At 31.8% G+C, this 15646-nt stretch overlaps 1 protein-coding gene across 1 annotated transcript in view; it reads right to left on the bottom strand.

Moving 5' to 3' along the window:
- LOC143386207 (ephrin type-A receptor 6-like) overlaps window positions 1-15646 on the bottom strand; it is a 223411-nt gene that overhangs the window by 51082 nt on the left and 156683 nt on the right. The gene's annotated exons all lie outside the window — the stretch shown is intronic.

Below are 15646 nucleotides of genomic sequence, written 5' to 3'. Positions count from 1 at the left end.
TTATATGTAGATATATAATTATTCTTTGAGACAGGGTCTCCCTAAAGTAGCCCAGGTTGTCTTTGATCTGGTGTTCCTCCTACCTCAACTTTCCAAGTAGTTGGGATTACCGAAGTGAACTACCATGATGCCTCGCTTATTTTCCCCCTAATTTAAATAAAAAATATGGATGTATAATTTTGCTAAAGTAAAACTTTATTTTCTTATTTTACCTTACTTCTTCCTCCTCATCTCACAGAAGAATTTAGATGATTTTTAAACAAGTTTAATTTGTTTCAGTAAAAAAGTATGGAGGGAACAAAAATCACAGTAGATAAATGGAGTAGGGTCTTCAGTCACCAAAATACTTTTTAAATGTGAATTGGATGTTACTCCCATGGAATAAAATCCACATTCCTTATGTGGCATACACAAAGTCTTTCAAAACTCAAGACTTTCAGTTCTAACCTTTCACTCTTTCTCCCTTCCTAAATCAACATGCACAGTAAACACTATGATGCTTCTTTCAGTCACTGGGCTTTCTCTTGCTTAAGTACTTGCCAAGATGTCTATTAAAACTCTGTATTTCCACTTTTTTTTTTGCCTAGCTAAATCCTACTCACCCATTATGGCCTTCCATTGTGTGCTACATCTCATAAGATTTTCTTAACTTCTGTGGCTAGGACACACACCACTTCTATCTTTTTTTAGAGTATCTACTATTTTTTACATTAATACACTTAGGAATAATAATATTTAAATTTCCTGAAATATTGAAATTTCACTTTTCAGTAATCCCTTTAAGATGATAAATTTCATGATGGCAAGTCCACTGTTTTCACTGCTGAAAGGGAATTAGACCCTGATTTATTCAAAGTGTTTACTTTAGTAATTTCATTCATTTCAACATGACAGGACTCTTCTGGGGCAAACAAATATTATACCATAATTATAGCATGATAATGAAGTTAAATGTATCCATATATTTAAATACATATAGATATATATGTAAAATATATAAAATATCTATCTATATCTATCTATATCTATATCTATATCTATATAGATATAGATATATATATCTATATATATATATACACACACACATATATTTATGAGAAACTAAATGAAGTCAGAAATAAAGACCTGGAAAAAGATTATCACAGTGATGATAAAGTTAAAAAGAAATAAAACTTATGAAAAGTGAATCTTAATATTTTAAGTGTATTTCATTTACTTATATTCTATTCCTAAATAATCTAAATTTATTTAAGATGGGTACAGTCTGGTTCATACTTCTTGAATTCTCCATTTATAAGGCACCAAATTGAGACATCCTATACATAAAGTAATATATCCTATAATAAAAGTAATATAAGGTAGAAAATGAATAATTTTAAGAAAATAATGTCAAAATATGAAAAAGCATTAAATATATGTTGAAACAGGTATATTAACTTTTTAAAAAATAGTTTAAATGCTTTTATTTTACTTTTTATTTGTTCTTAATTATATTTCAAACTACATTCTTCTTTCAAGTATATGAAGAATAGCATCTCATTCTTCTGGTTGTATATGATGTAGGATTACAATGGTCGTGTAATCATAGATGCACAAGGGAAAGTAATGTCCGATGCACTCTATTATCTTTCCTATTCCCATTGCCCCTCTCTTCCATTCATTCCCCTTTGTCTAATTCCAGGTATTTCTGTTCTTGCTGTTCCCCTTCCAATTTTGTGTTAGCATCCACTTATCAGAGAGAACATTTGGCCCTTGTTTTGGGGGGATTAGCTTATTTCACATAGCATGATATTCTCCAACTCCACCCATTTACCTAAATGCTATAATTTCACTTCTCTTTGTGGATGAATAATGCTCCATTGTGTATACATACCATGTTTTCTTTATCCTTTCATCTGTTGAAGGGCACCTAGGCTGGTTCCATTTTTTAGCTACTGTGAATTGAACTACAAACACTGATGTGTCTGCATCCCACTAGCCACCCAAGCAGATGATATGAACTGGGTTCAAAAAGAGATGGCTGCAACATTAAGCTTAAGAAAATGGGTAAAAAGCACAGGACACAGAGTAATTTTCATATTAAGGGTACGACAGCACTTTGACCTTAAGGGCCAGCTTCTGTGCTTAAAAAGGAGCACTGGAAAAGAGCTGCACCTGGTGGTCTACTTTTATAGGGAACTAACAAAGGAGTTTGGTAGGATGTTCTTTACCAAAAAAGGCAGGGGACAAGGTTTCAAGAGTGGAGTCTTGCTTCCTGATGTCAATCAATCTGTTGACCACAAGACATCTTGGTAAATCACACCATCTTGGGTGCTGTGTGGGGTCTTACGCAGAGCTTCAGAGGGAGGCGCACCTGCACCATGCGATAATGCCAGGCCTATTCCCTCATATGCACAATAACTCACACACACAGCCTATTCCCTCATATGCACAATAGCTCATACACACAGCCCATGGATGGCTCCTAACAACTGCATCAGTGCAGCATGCTAATTTAAAGTCCTTTGGTTATAAACCAAGGAGTGGGATAACTTCATAAAATGGTGGTTTTATTCCAAGTTTTCTAAGGAATCTCCATACTTCAAAAGTGGTTGCATCAATTTGAAGTCCCACCAACAGTGTATGAGAGTCCTTTTTTCCCCACATCCTCACCAACATTTATTGTTGCTTATGTTCTTGATAATTGCCATTCTCACTAGAATGAGATGAAATCTCAGCATAGTTTTAATTTGCATTTCTCTGTTAGAGATGTTGAACATTTTTCATATATTTGTTGACCACTCATATTTCTTCTTCTGTGAAGCCTGTTCAGTTCCTTTGCCCATTTGTTGACTGGGTTATTTATTTATCTATTTATTTGGTGTTAGGTTTTTTGAGTTCTTTATATATCCTGGATATTAATGCTGTATCTGAGGTGCTGGTGGGCAAAGATTTTCTCCCATTCTGTACACTCCATTTTCACATTCTTCATTGTTCCCTTTGCTGTGAAGAAGCATTTTAGTTTGATTCCATCCCATCTTCTGATTAATTTTACTTCTTACACTTTAGGTGTCTTGTTAAGGAAGTCCATTCCTAAGCTGAAATGATGTAGATTTGGGTCTACTTTTTCTTTTATTAAGCACAGGATCTCTGATCTAATGCCTAAATCTTTAACCCACTTTGAGTTGAGGGCAAAGATAGGGGTTTAATTTTATTTACTGCACATGAATTTCCAGTTTTTCTAGCACCATTTGTTGAAGAAGCTATCTTTTCTCCAATGTATGTTTTTGGCACCTTTGTCTAGTGTGACATAATTGTATTTATATGGGTTTGTCTCTGAGTCTTCTATTCTGTACCACTTGTCTAAATGTCTGTTTTGGTGCCATGAAAAATTAGAAATAGCTCACAAGCTCATAATAGCTTAAAAATGGAGAATCATTCTAACAAAAGAGGTAAAAGACCTCTACAATGAAAACTAGAGAACATTAAATAAAGAAATTGAAGAAGACCTTAGAAGACGGAAAAATCTCCCATGTTCTTGGATAAGGAAGAATTAACCTCATTAAAATGGCTGCATTATCAAAGGTGCTATACAGATTTAATGCAATTCCTATTAACATCCCAATGACATTCTTCATAGAACTCGAAAAAGGAATCATGAAATTCATTTGGAAAAAAAAGACCCAGAATCACCAAAATGATCCTTAGCAAGAAAAATGAAGCAGAAGGCATCACAATACCAGACCTTAAATTATACTACAGTAATACATGTTCTAATTTTAACAGCAAAATTCTAGCTAAACACAGAGCCAATCATTACTAGGCCATAGACTGACAACTCATTTTGTTTCATTGTTCCAGATGTGGGACACACATAAAAATTTAAGCATTTTATTGCTCATGATATACCATATAATTATATACTAAGAACAGAATTATAATATTAATATAATAATATACATTAGCTCATTTTCAAACTATTTTAATACAACTACATCGATTTTGTATAAATATTCACAGAAGGGGCTCAGCCGTAGAGCGCTCGCCTCGCATGTGAGAGGCCCTGGGTTCAATCCTCAGCACCACATTAATAAATAAAATAGAGATAACTATGTTAAAATACAACTAAAAAATAAATATTTAAAAAAATATTCACAGAACTGTAAACTTGGGACTTAATGGATTAAATGGCATTGTATTAATTTTATTTTTAAATGTTCACTTTTTATTAAAGCATATTAAACATATCAAAAGTTATAAGTAATATAAAACAGGAAAGAATTTTCCTAGTACCATGTTTGAACAAATGTTAAACTTTGATTTTATTAATTCTATATTTTTGCTTTAAAAAATAAACTTTTACAAATACCACTAAAGGTCACATTTCCTGCTTTATTACATGGGCATATGCAAAAGTAACTGCTATCTTAAACTCAGTGTTCATTTTTCATATTTTATTACATATATTTATAATTTTTCTCTTAAAATATATTCTTGAAACTTAAAGCCTTCCATATTAAAAAAATACCATATTCTTACATTAAAGTGAGATTACCTGAGAGTGATTAGTTGGGACATTTTAGTGTCTCTGAATTAAAGAATTTTTGAACAAACACAAAAAAGCATTAATTTTCTGACCTTATAGGTAAGAAAGGTTTGAGTTTAATAATATATTCAACTTATTCCTGATTTTAATTTTTATGAATACCAATATGTACTCATTTGATTTAATGGAAAATTTATAAAATGGTATCTAAATAATACAGCCAACCATATGTGTTGAATATTTATAAAGCTAACATTTTAATATAAGAGCTACCAGTGTTTTCCCCCAAAATACAGCTTGATCTTTCAGATAAAAGTCGAAATGTTACTATTATATTTTAAGAAAATATTTCAAAATAGAACAGTTCATAAAGCATTTGAAAGCACATGGTATTATGTAAAAATGTGGATGTGTAACCAATGTGATTCTGTAACTTGTAATTGGGGTAAAAATGGGAGTTCATAACCCACTTGAATCAAATGTATGAAAGATGATATGTCATGAGCTTTTTAATGTTTTGAACAACCAATAAAAAAAGAAAGAAAGCACAAAATATAAATGCAAGGAAAATAAAATATTATTTTAGAGAAAAATAATGTTCTTTCAGTTACCAATAATTATTGTGCTACTAACTGTGGCCAGAATTCTGCATACATTGGTAAACAGGATAAACCTCATGGAGCTTACATTACTATGGAGACATAGACAATTATCTAGTGTCAGCAAGAAAAGCATAAGGATAGGGGTTAGAGAAGAATAAATTGGGAAGGTTATTGTAGACAGATTGTGTATAGCCTTTTCCAAGGAGATGACAAAGGTTTGAGCAAACAAACTATTGAATGAAGTGGGAAAACTTTGGCAAGGGGCATCCAAACAGAAGAATAAGTTTAAAGTCAAGTTCAAAGAAAGAAAAAGGCAATGTGGTTTGTGCAGAGTGAAGAATGGAGGGAGTCACAAATGAAGGGTTGGAGAGTTAGGCAGGGCACAGTCATTTAGAACCTTGAATGAAAGAGTAAGTCCTTTGAATTCTGTCCCAAGGGTCAAAAGAAGCTATTGGAGGTGTTATGTCAAATAGCCATATGATCAACATATAAAGGAATATTGTGCCTACTGGGGGCTGGGGCGAGGAGGTCAAGAAACAGGAGAGTGATCAATTATTAGACTAGTGCTACACAAGGATGAAGATGATAGTCTTAAGATGTGAGATTGAAGCTGTATTTTGATCGTATAAAGGAACCAAGGCTGAATCACAGATTCTCTGACAGAGCCATTAGGTAGATTATTTTTGTTGTTATTCTTGTTATATATATATATATATATATATATATATATATATATATATATAGATATAGATATAGATATAGATATAGATATAGATATAGATATAGATATAGAGATAGAGATAGATATAGATAGATATAGATAGATATAGATATAGATATAGATAGATATATAGATAGATATATATAACCAGAACAGAGTGCCCTCTCTAGCCCTATATAAGATATCTATCAACAATTTCTACTAATATACCAAGGACACACCCACTATATTTTTGAACAATGTGAAACATAAGAAGATAGTTCTTTAGATCAATATAAGATGGACTGGCTAGGGGGCTATGCAAACACAAACTACTAACACTACCAAATGAAAGGCAGAGGCTTATATTGTATCTAGGCCAATGATCACACTGTGTGACTGAGGAAATATGTGCCCTTGATACACACAAGATTTGTTCAAGGTCAGGCACAAATTCAGTAGCAGAGACAACAGCAACTCCCATCTACAGTTGTGTGTTAAGAAAGTTGTTGCTTTAGGTCAAAATGCTGCAGTTGCTCACATAATGTAACTGTAAAGTTATTCAGTTCTTGAGATTCATTATGTCTTCTGGTTTCATTCACTCATTTATACAGCATATATATTCAGTACCTTCAACATAAAATGAACGCCTAAGATGAAATACTTATGGTATTTTCAAATTATTTCATCTTTAATTTCATAATGTATGAAGTAATTTATAGAGAAATCACAGTATTATGATCAGTTGCCACATATTCTTTTCGAAAAGAGACAACATATTAAAAAATTCAGTAGGTAAAATCACAGATTTACACTCCTTTATCACCAACACTTATGCATTTTACAGTTACTTTAACATCTTACATATGGATATTGGCATTCCCAAAAGCCAATGAGAAGGAGATAGTAACAATAAAAATAAACCAGATTTGAAAGATGCTTGAGAAATAAAACTCATGTGTATTTTTTTTACTTTTTCCAGAATTTTTTTTACTGGTTATCTTTACTTTAAAAACTATTTCAAAGATTAAGATTCTACTAGACTAGATTATAAAATGAAATATTATTGCAGTTTTCTTAAATATATGGGACATGGACCCAAATAACTGTCATCTATACTAATAATAATGGTTTAAAAATGAATTCCAAGTTTATATGAAATTTAGCTGTCTTGAAAAATCTTTTTGAACTACTTTTTAAGAGAAGAGTTGAGCAAAAATAGCCAGTTAAATTACATGAAAAACACTGTATCTGCCATCAAAGATCTAAGTGTCTCCATCTCTGTATTTACTGCTGAAGCCACAAAGACTGTTTCTCACTAATCAAATCAATATAAGGAAAAGAAAAATTTAGCTCCTATTCTCCACTTTTCCCAACTGCTTCAATTACATTATGAAGCTCTGAAAACTATTTCTGGGCTCAGAGATTAATCCCAACAAAGTCATTCCCTTAAAATCAGATTAAGACAATCTTTTCATGTCAAAGAGCCTCCTAATCAACCCAAATTGCTTTTCCTTTCAAAGCCATCTACAGTTTACAATAACAAGAACACACAGAAAATGGTTTTCTTTGTTCAAAAAATTTCAAAAGAAACTCAAATACTTAGTTCCTTCTATGTACAACAATCATTTTACCCAACCAACTCCTGTGCTGTGCTACCCCTAGATTCCACTGCACTTCGCTCACTCAGTTAGCCACAGCTAGACACAATTCAGCACAAGAAATACAATATGAAATATGAAATGAAAACTGATAAGTGTATTTTTTCATTTGTTTTCTATTTGCAATCTTACCCTTCTAATCTCAGATACAACTAATATAATCTATCCAAGTACATAAAATGTAAGAAGTAGACAATATAAAATCCAAGCTTATGGAAAAGCTGTACAAGTTTTGTTTGTTATTCTCTATCACTGGTGAAACAGTATGACAAATATTTCAAGAAGTGTCTGAAAAACTTTGCAAAACTTTGACCATTGAGTTTTATTTCTATAATACAGATAGGAAAGTGGGAACTAATTAAATAAATGAAGCTAAAGTGATCGTTGGGAAGGAACTATATTTTTAAAAAGTATTACAAGTACAGGAAAGCTGACCTCACCCTATTCATTTGAATGGTACTATGAACTATGATAATTTTTCAAAGTTGTGTATTTCCAGACACACTGTGAGCCATTTTGCTCCATTCACACAAAATACATAAGTTTGGGGAGAACTACTGGATAGCTTAAAAATAACAAAATAACCATTAGTTACCGGAAGTCAAGTTAAAATACGAACTATCTCCAAATCTTTTCTAAAACTTAATATCTTTCACAAAGTATGAAAGATAAAGACATTAAAATTATCACTGCCAACGTAAGATTCATGAAAAAGATGCAATGTCAATGCAAACAAAAAATAAAAACATGCAGCAATTATAAAACAACAGAAGACAAATATCAAATCAGGCTTTCTCCCTGGTTATCAGCAACAGGTAAAAGTATAGAAATAGCAGCTAGTCACCAGAAGTGAATAAATCTTAGTTTATAAGTTTTCCACAATTATGATGAACCAGAAAAAATTATGATGAATCAGAAAAATCCAAAGAAATAAAAGTAAATTTTTAACACTTTTAATAATAATCAATGCATTGTAATAAAATATAAGATACTTAATTGAAAACCTTAAAAAACTTACAAAGAAATTATTGAGCTGAATGCAAATAAAATTTTCAAGATAGTGCTAAACACATCTTAATGTATAAAAAATGAAAATCAAAGACATGCCCATTATTTATAATTCTCCATTTCTTTGATTTCTGCAGATTCTTTCATGATGACCTTCCATAATATTTCACCAGGAATGCGAGACAAGTGATAGGAAATCATCATTTATAAATGATAACGTTGAGGCCTACTTTTGATTATAAATGTTTCCTTAATACCAAATTACTTCTCCCAGATTCCGGAGATCATTTATTATTTGCAAACCTATTTCCAATAATCTTATTCTTAGGGATTCTTGTGTCCTTTCTCATATCAAACTTTCCAATGTTCTGGTTACACCTATTTACTTCCAGTGAGTCATATTCTGTACTAGTCATAAATTTTCAGAGAAAAATCTGATCTTAAAATTCTTTACCTCTTAACTCAACAGTTACCCTAAGACACCTACTGTGAAATTCCACTGCTACTATGTAGTCTCATAAATCCCAGAAGGCAATATAAAATGTAAAGACGAAGAAGAAATTTTGTGGCTGGAAACTTTGGAAAGAGGTACAAAGACACAGACATATTTTAAACAAGATCTGATAAGGCACCAAATATGTGGCACACAGGATGCCTGAACCTTAAAATATGAAGAGAGAGAGGTGGGGGCAGGGGGAGAAGAAAGCAGGGTATATAGAATTTACCTCTCACTTCTCTCTTAAAAAGTATGCTGAGCAATTTTTAAATTTTGATAATTAAATCTGGATAATTAGATTTTTAAATAAAAGAATAAAACATCTTTTGAATAATTAATTGGTCTTCACACTGATTTATCAATATGATCTGTACTCAGTAGACCTATTAATTGAAATTTAATACAATGTAGCAAGATAATTTCTGGAGAAATTGTTGTCTTTATGATTTTGAGTTTAAATTATATGAAAGAGTTTATTTTAAACACTTGTAGCTAAATTCAGAATTTATTTCATTTGCAGTAAGACATAATATTTCATATGATTTTTAAATATGTATTTTTGCATTTAATTAAAAGAATTCAGGATGCTGTATACACAAGCACACACACACATATATACCCACACATATATATGGATCCATATATATCCATATAAAACATATATATATATTTTTTATATAATATATACACACATATATGATGAATACATGTGTGCATACACACAAACATTTCTACATTGGTAACATACTTTATATACTTACAAAGTTAATAAACATAAATTATGAGATTTTGCAATGTACAGGTAAACTATGATAAAATATTTTGTTCTGATAGCCAATAAGTTAACTGTTTCAAAGAACCAAATAGTTCATTATACCACTATTTCTAAGATTAATTGTAAGGTGATTAACAGTGACTTGAAAATTCTTAAAAATCATTACTATAACTTGCAAAATTTTATGCAGTAAATGAAGCCAAGATCTTCTCTTTTCCATTCAATAGGACATTTGTTAACACCATCTCTCTTTTATACATAAGAACCAAAACACTACTATCCAGTTGGCAACACGGGAGGGATACTATCCCTTCATTGGGAGTTTAAGTTATAAATCATAGGGTTTTGTTTTTAGTATCTGCTATAATTCTAATAAATTTGCAGGTCCAAACATTTTACTTATTTTAAAAGTATATAAATGTATGTACTATCATCTGTAATGTTATTTACTTTAAGAAATAACAAAAACATAAAAGCCATCTTCTCCCAGAGTGCTTTAAATCCAACCCTGAATCCAGGATATAATTGGCTTCCCATAATAAAACAATTTAGAGGACACCAAATAATTTGTTTATGTTTGTGTGCATATTTTTCAAACATAATAATTCCAAAATTTTAATAGGCATTGTTTTTACAAAGGTTATGAGATACACATATATACATTTTGAAATAACTTTTTATTTAGCCAAACGTATATCATGACTATCCCTCACAAATCTGTACATATAAATCTATCAACCTCCCCTTTTTATGACAGTGAGAGTCCTTAAATGCTTGGACCTACTGCTGGTCATATTATTATACTAGGATTAACTTAGGGCCCAGTGCAGAGATTTTCAGAATCTTCTGGATGATGAATCTCATCAAATTGGCCCAAACTGACACTTACAGAAGGATTCAATGTCTTTGAGCATTAGCCTCTCTATGCAGGCTGTCTCCAATCACGCAATGTCACTACTTATGCACAGAAGTGATACAAGCTCTCTTCCACTCTGAACCAAATGTGGAGCCACAGCCAACATGTGAGTTGCCTTTAGAATAAAAGAGATAGGACCAACTTCTTATCATGTCATGAAACCAAATTTATATTCAAACTATGTCCTGTTATGTTCACATATGATTCAGAAAGAAAGAGGGAATTCATGGATATTCTAGTTATTTCCATTTTTTTTTCTCACACTGTAAAAATAGCTAAAGGACTGACTGATGATGTCACTAAACCTTTGTGTTTTCAAATGTTTCCTCATGTCCTCCTCCTCATAACAAGTTATTATTTTAAATCAGTCTTTGAGCAGATGCGGTTGACAGAGATGAATTGGATGCTTAATCTCACTGGCACATGTCACAGCTTGTTCCTGTGACCAGGACATTCCATGTAAAGCTTCTTATTCAGTAACATTCTTAAGATAATGAGGAATTTCCAAAAGCAAACATATTTTTCCATTCCTGCCAGTACCATCAAATTCTCCGTTCCTCATAACCCCTATTTCTTTCCCATTTCCTACACTTTCGCATTCATTGTATTCACTAACTTCTTCCTTTTCCCTCTATTAACTATCTTACCTTATACTTGAGGACTCAAAAATATATTACTGAAATATTTATCTCTTAAAATACCCTTTATTTTAAAGGAGACTCATATTCAATAAGATAACCTCATATAACTGAACTTAAAGTCATGTGAAACAGAGAATTTAAAAAATAATTTTCCTTTCTCCCCACAAGAGTTGTTACCTTGGCTAAAGGGGGAAAATTTTCTTTAATTTTTTTAAAAATTAAGTTATCCTTCAAAGTACTTTCAGTGATATTAATGATTTTCAGTACTAGTTAATTTTACCTGCAGTAATATAACTGAGATCAAAAAGACTTTCATGTAAGAAAAATATTTAATTCTTTATATGTAGAATTTAATTAAGCACACAGCAACTTTTACATTTTCCTCCAAGTAACATAGGCAATTTCTCCTTTCTGTGGGTATTTACAAACAGATAACTTCAATTTACACAGTGATACCACTGATTAGAACCTTTTTTTCTTGTTCGTTCACAAACTATGATGCATTGACCATGATTAAAAAAAGTTTATCTAGTCATTACTTTTCTCTGTTAAAGCATGTAACAGAAAAATATTATTCCAATAAAAGTTAGTAGATAATAAATAGATAGCAGAACTGAACCTTCTGTTTACATGAATTGTCCCAGAGGAGTTAATAACAGTGCCCACTTCATTCTCAAAAGAAACAAGTTGGATAATAATTTAATTTCTCATGATTTGTAGTAGAGAATACACCAAAGCCTCATAGTGGGAAATGTGTAAGATCACTAGTAATGACTGAGAAATTATTATGTATTTCCATATTTCAGAAACTTTTCAAATTTCATACAAGGGCTATTGGAGGCCATATCTAAGTTGTGAGTTAAGATTATTTCATCAACTTAGAGAAAAATTTGCAACATCTCTTTGTTTTCATTCTTCTGTGTCTTGTATTTAATAGCATTTCTTCAGACTTCACTAAAGGTGGCATCTACCATGACAATAGGACTACTGCTAATAATAAAATGCAGGACAGAAGACACAGAACAATTAATTAATTTACTAGCACATAAATAACTACTACTACTACTATTATTATTATTGTTTTTATTAATGCTTATGTGTTTAATTCTCCTTAGCTTTCCTTAATGAGTAAATCAGAGTATTAGGTGTTAACCTTGAAGAGACAGTGAATGAAAGTATTAACCTCATATTGAATCTGCTGATGTATTTGATTGTTACACTGCTATACTTTAAATCATAAATTTAAATTTTATATCACAATGAAAATTAATAATCTGACATATAGTGGTTGAAGAGTGTCACAGGAAACTTCACATTGGCCTAGAACCTGTAAATGTGACCTTATTTTTAAATAAGAGTTTTTGCATATATAATCAAGTTAAGATTATAATGAATTAGAACAGATCCTAACTTTTATGACTACAGTTCTTTCAAGGCCACCTGAAAACTCCTACACACAGAGAGGGAATATTGCCATGAGAAGGTAGAGACAGAAGGTAGGATGATGATGTAGCTAAGTTAGGCAAAAGAAGCTAAATATTGCCAAAAACACCAAAAATTTGGAAGGAAGAAAAAGGATGGTCTCCTGGAGCCTTGAGACTAGCTTGGCCTTACCAATAACTTAATTTCATACTTTTGGCTTTTAGAACTATGATATAAATTCCTGTTATATTAAACATCCAGTTTCTGCTACTTTGTCAAGGTAGCCACAGGAAATTAAGATATAGCATTATATAATAATTCCTGATTACTCATAATGAGTTATTGGAATTATCTACAAATTACACTTCTTACATGCATACACAAAGATTCATTGGTCATATACATTATTTAAATAATTTATTAATGTAAAACAGTGGAAACCTAAGAATCCTTGGAAATTTTGAGAAAACCGACTCCTCAAATGAAAAATACGGTAGCTGGAATTAATGGATAATGATACTAAAGTTAAGAGCTTGAATGGCCCCCAAAGACTCATGTATTGAGGGCCAGATCCCCAGCCTGTGGCAGTACTAGAAGTTAGTGAAACCTTTAGGAGGTAGGACCTAGAAGAAGCAAGTTAGGTCCCTGTGGAAATGTCCTTGAGGGGGATATTAGAACACTACTAGCCCCCTTCTCTTTCTGTGCTTTCTGGTTGCCATGAGGTGAGCAGTTTCTTCTACCATGCTTTCACCATGTGTACTGCTAACAGCCCACCAAAAGCAAAAGGTCCTTTGATCATGGACTGAAATCTCTGACACCATGAGCCAAGATAAATTTTTCATCCATGTATGTTGATTATCTCAGGCATTTTGTTAGAGTTACAGAAACCTGATTGATGCAGGAGGAAAGACTTCCAAAGCTGCAAAATTAACTCCTATTGTGTATGTTAAAACAGAGTTCTTCTATCAGTATTTTTTTTCTATTTCAACATAAATTTATTTCTTACAGTTAGCATGGCTCCCTATAACAATATTTAAATCACAATATAAATATTCAAAAGTAATTATGCAGGTAGAGTTCATTACTTTAATATTTTAAGTATATTTGGAATAATAAATATTAAAATGTAAATTTATTATATGTGTCATGGCTTGGTGAGTGTCCACCATCCCAAAGGACCATTTGCTAAAGGCTTGGTCCCCAGGGTAGTACTATGGGTAGGTTCTGTGGAACTTTAGGAGGTGGGAGGTCACTAGGTCACTGCATGGGGGGCATGCTTTTAAGGGGGATTAAGGTCCTTCTTTTCCTGTCTCCTGGCCCATGACAAATGGCTTATCCCACCATACATTCTCTACCATTGCCATCTGGTGTCTTCACAAGAGGCACAGCAGAATAGAGCCACCCAATCTTAGACTAACACTTCTAGAACTATGAGCCAAATTGCTAATAAGTTAATTGCCTCAGGTTATTTCATTACAATAATGCACAGCTAAAAAATACAATATGTAAGAACTAAACTTCATTTCCAGTAGTGTCCCATTTAAGGGTTAAATTTCAACTATGCATCATTGCTTTTCACAGATCTTTCCTTTTTTTAGCAATATTTACTTCAAAATAAAAAATAATGTGATTTCTTAAAATCCAAGTAATGTAAAACATGATAAAAATCAATATTTTCCTTTTTATTCATTTACAGGTCGAAAATCTTAAGATTTTAGGATTTAACAATTAGGTTTTGAGCAATGCCTGGCACTAAGTAACAGTAGTAACTACTTCACTAATGAGATCTCATCATTCCATCATGCCCACTATACTTTCTGTGGTCAAAGAGAGAAATTATCAAATTAACATATCCTTAGATGCTAAGATATTCTGTGAAGATTTCTGTAACAGATCGATAATATTGAACAAAAAACTCAAAAATACTTATACATTTTGCAACCCATTTGGAAAAAAATTTAAATAAAGGAAGTCATGAACTGAATTTTTATATTAGCACATCTCCCCATTTATTTTGCTATTATCTCTATATGTGCAGCTGAATTAGAGTTTCTGTTATCTTTGTTAACATCTACTCAGTGACAAATGACATATTTAGTTTCATACAGAATAACAGGCTGCAGGAAAGTATATTTTCAGGAGACTCAACCTGGACAGACTGCCTTTTCAAACAGAGAGTGAGTCTCAGGGCTGAGTATAAATAAAGATATATTTAAAAGTGAATACCATTCTTTCTGTTTCCAAACTGAAAAATGAAAAGAAAGAAACAAAGGGTAAGTATGTTAAGTAAGTATGGTAAGGTTTTAGTACCTACCTAGGTCTGCTTGAAAACAAATAAGATAGTCCTCAAAGAGGTACTATAAGAAGAAATTTGGTCTTCTAATACACATAGCAAGATCACTATTTTGTATCAACAATCTTGTTAAATGGCATGTGTGCTGAACTGAAGCTTCATATGACACATCAAATAGGTTACTGGCATTGAATGCCAAATGATGTTTTAATAAAAATTTCATCAACAATGTGTTGGCAAGTGTGGATATCTTTGAAGGAATAGCAATAGTATATATTTCTAAACAACTTTCTTTTTTAATATTTCTTGATTACAAAAAAAATTAAAATATTTTCATAATGATGTTTTCCCTGAAAAGCTATAATGATATTTGGGGAAAGATATTTCAAGCTTGTGGTAGTTATTTAATGATAAAGCAGAAATGTTCACATTCTTTGCTTTTAAATATAATCTTGAGTGCTGTTTTGCAAAAGGGCTAGTTCTAAAATTTTAAACAAATGGCTTACACTATTCAATTCTAATGAATTAAAACTTTGCATAAACTAGATAGACAATAGGCCCTCATATCCAAAAATTTCCCATCAAAGTGATACCATAATCCCCTGTT

Source organism: Callospermophilus lateralis, unplaced genomic scaffold, assembly GCF_048772815.1.
Source record: "Callospermophilus lateralis isolate mCalLat2 unplaced genomic scaffold, mCalLat2.hap1 Scaffold_741, whole genome shotgun sequence".
NCBI classification, from domain to species: domain Eukaryota; kingdom Metazoa; phylum Chordata; class Mammalia; order Rodentia; family Sciuridae; genus Callospermophilus; species Callospermophilus lateralis.
This window is presented reverse-complemented; position numbering and strand designations above follow the sequence as displayed.